The sequence below is a fragment of the Bidens hawaiensis genome, unplaced genomic scaffold (assembly GCF_021521415.1).
Source record: "Bidens hawaiensis isolate Kalapana, Puna unplaced genomic scaffold, B.hawaiensis_p1.1 tig00003902_1, whole genome shotgun sequence".
Taxonomy (NCBI): Eukaryota; Viridiplantae; Streptophyta; class Magnoliopsida; order Asterales; family Asteraceae; genus Bidens; species Bidens hawaiensis.
Window position 1 is genome coordinate 2,107,653 of NW_027491226.1, and position 5,379 is coordinate 2,113,031.

The 5,379-nt window shown below is 35.7% G+C and overlaps 1 pseudogene; it reads left to right on the top strand.

Annotated features, from left to right (window-relative positions):
• Nucleotides 1–984: 984 nt before the first annotated feature.
• Nucleotides 985–4,661, top strand: LOC143624667 (zinc finger BED domain-containing protein RICESLEEPER 2-like; annotated as a pseudogene).
• The last annotated feature ends 718 nt before the right edge of the window (nt 4,662–5,379 follow it).

Sequence of the window (5,379 nt, forward strand, 5' to 3'; positions counted from 1 at the left end):
AAGAAGCATTCTCGGGTATGTTTTTGCACGAGCATTTTTTTATTAAGTTTATTTAAAAATCGTTTTATGATATAAATAAAATCAATTTATATACACATAGTATAGATAAAAGCATAGATGTAATACATTTTTTCATTTATGCTATGTAATTATTTGCTTTACTTGTAATTTTATAATTTGAATTATCCCGTGTGTGACACGGGCTCTAAAACTAGTAACCCTAATAGAGTAAATCTAAACCAGTAAACCTAATTTCCTACCTTGCGCCGCTTCAGGCTTCTGCTCTCCACCTTTCTCTCACAAACACAAGACACAACTCACAAGTTCTTTCGCCAATCGGATTCTCTGATTCTCCAGTTGATGCGCCGATTCTCCGATTCTCCACATGTATCTCAACTGATTCTCCAGATCCAGATCCGCTCTCGCACATCCGATTCTCCAGATCCGGCGCCATATAGTAAGTTTTTGACATTTATCTCACAATCTAGATGAGAATATTCTTCCTAATGCGAACACGAACATGCTCAATGTCATAAAATGCATCATCTAAATGCTGCAATAGGTTTCGTCTAATGAACATGGTTACCAGCCAAATCGGCCAACCAAGTATACATGTTTTAGTTCATAATCTCATTATTTGCAGATTTGTTTACTATTTTTTTTTAATATCTGATTTATTTTGATACTAACTTTGCAAACACACATATTAATAGACAAAATACTATATATTTTGTTTTAGTTTGCAACTTTAAAATGTTTAAACTATTTAAGTTGTCATATGATTTAACCGATGACTGGTAAGAGGATTAGTATCTTGTTCCTGTCTTAAACTGTTAATTCATTCTATAGTATTTTGGAAGTATAACTGACTTTGTATATTAAAAAAACTATGCTTATTTGAATCATAATCTGACTTAGTAAGTTTTTTTTTTTTTTTTTGTTTTTTTTTGTTTTTGTTTTAGGTTATCAATTGAGACTTGAGTGATGTCTAGACTTGGTTCAAATGATACAGAATTTCAAGCAAGTGCGGATACTCCAATGTCGGATAAGGCGCCTAGTAGCGATGATGTCATAATAGTTAATGATGAAGAAGAAAAGGTGAATGAAACTGAAGAAAATAACGTGGTAGAAGAGGAAGGAAACAATGATACAGATGAAGTGCATTACACTAAACGGAAAAGAAAGTTGACATCACGCGCTTGGGATGTAAGGCCCCGTTCTCGGTAACCCTACTTTGGTGTTGGATTTACTCATAAACACAGTTCTAAAATCAGAGTTAATTTAAACTTTCACGGAATAATTTAAAACTTCAAGCATCACATTACAAACATTCATTTTTGTCTTAACATACAAATTGTCTTTCCGTTAACATTAATTAAAACAATCATGACACTTCTTCGTAGATGCCAATCTCTTCCGTCCATGCCATGTGTCCCTCTTCAAGCCAGCTGCCTCAATCTATTTGCCTGCGTGCATACTAAAAGTCAGCTACGCTGAGTGAGTTCTAGTTAATCATTTAACATACTATACATTCATATCTTTACTCATACGCATCCGAAGATACGTATTCATACCTTATTTACTCTTAATTCTTTCATACAAACTTTATATACATGCACACACGCTTACATACTTTCTTTCATAAGGACTTGTAATTTACCATAGGCTATTCTATCACTACCATCACAGATATTATTAGGGTCTGGTCCCTTCTGCCTCAGATATTATTAGGGTCTAGTCCCTACTGTCTCAGATATTATCAGGGTCTGGTCCCTTCTGTCTCAGATATTATCAGGGTCTGGTCCCTTCTGTCTCAGATATTTTTAGGGTCTGGTCCCTTTGCCTCCAATAACCATACCTGTCACGTCACTCGTTCATACATTCATTTTCATTCATGCATACTTTACATATCTTCTGGTCATGGATATACGTATATGTACATATTCATTCGTATAAACATTCCATAATAACATTCAATACTTAGTCGTACAAATAACATACACATATCATACACTTACCATTTAAGTTAAGTGTATTAACAACTTATCATAAAGGAGTATGCACACAGCCCCAAAAACATAACAGATAAAGGGGCTAGAAACTCACCTGAAGTCGGTTTCTCTCGCCGTTAATAGTAATGCCCTTCTTTAGCTGTGCACGGCTAACTGTATAACGCATTACAAGTGTCAAATATCCATTACTACTACTTCTTATATCTAAGTCAATGACACCCTCAACTAACGGGGGTCCGCCCCTGGTAGCGGGGTCTAGGGGCGGCAGCTCCTAGCAGGGTCCAAGGGGCAGCACCCCTGGCTGGGGTTGAGCCGCCAGGTCGGCTCAGAAAAATTTTATTTTCACTAACAGTCCTTTAATAAAAATGCATCAGAAAATGAATTTTATAAAATTTCGCATGGAAGAATTTCGCTTCGCATGGGACTGTTTCACTTTGCATGAAACTGTTTCGCTTCGCATGGAGGCGTTTCGCTTCGCATGGCTAAGCGAAGCGAAATGCCTGTTTCGCTTCTCATGGCTGAGCGAAGCGAAATTGACTGTTTCGCTCCTCATGGCTGAACGATGCGAAATGCCTGTTTTTCTTCGCTTTTACCATTTTTTAGCCATTTTACTTCGTGACTCTTCCTCAGGACCTGATTTTGACTCTTTCCCAACTTTTGACACATTCTGACCCCATGCACCTGATCCTGAACCCATCTCTCAACGTCCAAACACCACCTTTTTATCACAAAGTGCACCCGAGAGGTTATAACTTACCAAGTTTATATTTTTCTTACATTTTACAACCCGATCTATCATTATATCTGTTTGCATGATGATTCTAACCATAAAACTTAACCATTTAAACCGAAACCTACCTTTGCTTCGGGTTCGAGTTCAGATCCGGACAATACATAAATCTGGACGATGATTCTTGCTATTTGATGATGTCTACACACGAGATTCTTCCTCTTTTTACACGGATTTGGATCCGGAATGTAGAGAGAAAGTGTGTGTGTTCTTGAGTGTGTGTGTGTTTGTGTGTTTGGATGAGAAAGGAAAAGAAAAGGAAGAAGTGGTTGGGTTATATATAGAGGGGGTTTCATGGGTCCCACCACCCATTCCCAATTCCTACTTCCCAAACACTTAACACAAGACTATTTTAACGACACACACTATTAACAAAACTTTCTGTTATTTATTTATCAAAAGTTGGATGTTACATAGGATCATTTTCAAAAATTGTTGAACAATGCCAGGCGTGTGAGTATCACAACTGACATGTGGACATCTCTTCAGAATATACATTACATGGTAGTTACATACCATTTTGTAGACTCAGATTTTGATCTTCACAAATACATATTAATTTTGTAGATGTGCCTCCGCCGTATACCGGAGTAAACATCTATGATTGCTTATTTATGTGTTTAAAAGATTGGAATATTGAGATGAAGGTGGCTACGTTGACTATTGACAATTCCAAGACTAATGATGTGGTAGCTCGAATGCTGTTGGAAAATTTAAATCTTCAAAAGAAACTTCCTCTCGATGGGAAATTGTTCCATGTTCGTTGTTGTGCGCACATTCTCAACTTGTTAGTTCAAGATGGTCTATCAGAAATTCAGCATATAATTCGCAAAGTTCGTGAGAGTGAAACATGTGGGTGCCTCTCCGGGACGATTGCATCTCTTTACTAAGCTCACCAAACAATTGCAGTTGAAAAAGAAACATCTTATCTTGGATGTTACTACTCGGTGGAATGCAACTTATGCTATGTTATCTACGGCCTTGGAATTTAAAAAAGTTTTTGTTAATTATGCTGACCGAGAAAGTACCTACAAGACATTGCCAAGTAGTGATGACTGGGATAAAGTCGAAAGTGTATGCTCGTTCATTTCACTCTTCAATGAGGCTACCAAAATAATTTCAGGTAAGCGTTCTTAATTACAGATAATATCATCATTTTTTTAACAACATGCCAGTATAATGACTGATGTGATGGTTAATCAATATTTAATCTGGATATTTTATTTTAATTATTCTTTAATATTGTAGGTTCTGAGTATCCAACTTCTAATTTATTTCTCAGCGAGTTATATGTTATAAAGGAAGCATTGGATAAAGTAGCTTTAAAGGAGGGTGATTGCATGAATTCAATGGCCCTTAAGATGAAAGGAAAATTTGATAAGTATTAGGGTTCTTCTAATATGTTGATTTTTTTTGTTGCTATTTTGGACCCTAGATATAAAATGGAGTTAATTAATTTTTCTCTCAAGATAATATATTCTGAAGGTTTATGGGAAGTAGAAGCTCAAGTTGTTTGTGATGCTTTAGAGGATTTGTTTGAAGAATATGTTGAGGCGCATAAAGAATCCAATACTGTTCAATCCAACAGTGGAACCGGGATAAGAGCTCGTACTTCTAATAGCTCTAGCTTCACTACTTCTCGATTTAGTATGAACACAGGTAGTGCTAAGTTCGCCCAACATATTAGAAGTGTTAATACTGTTGAACGCGCGATGTCAGAGCTAGCCACTTATTTAGATGAAGGAATATACTTGTGTAAGGCTGATACAAATTTTAATGCATTAAAATGGTGGAAGGAGAATAGACATAAGTATATAATTTGTCTAAAATGGCGGCTGATATCTTATCTGTTCCGATAACAACTGTTGCTTCTGAATTAGCTTTTAGCGCCGGTGGGAGGGTTATTGACCCGCATCGTTCATGTTTAGGAACGAAGATGGTAGATACACTTGTTTGTGGAGCTGATTAGTATCGTCATTATTATGAATTACATAAAAAGAAAACCAAGGTGATTTGCTTATTCTTTCAATTATAATCTCATTATTATTTAACAACTAACATATTTTTTCATTACTAACTGTAGGAAAATGACGATATTGCATACATCATGCTTGAATGAAAAACACGGTGAAGTATTTAATTATTGTGTTATTGGTTTCGTAAATATAATATGTACATTAGAACCACTAATAGCATATATCTCTTTTTATTATAGGTTAGCATGGAAGACTTTGGATAACACGTTTTGGATGAAACAAGGATGAACGGTTGATTTTTTTGTTGGAATCATGATGAACTTTTTGATAGAATCTTGATGGATTCTTTTCATGTACTCATAAACAACAATTTCGATGTAATATTTTGGATGAATGATGCTGTTAAAGACTGCTCTTTTGTGTACGTTTGTGTTCAGTTAGTGTTTGTTTGTGTTCATTTAGTGTCCGTTTGTGTTCATTTAGTGTTCGTTTGTGTTCAGTTAATGTTCATTTAGTGTTCATAAATGTTCGTTTAAATGTTCGTTTATGTTCGTATAAGTGCTCGTTTATGTTCGTTTAGGTTCACGAACTATTCGTTGAG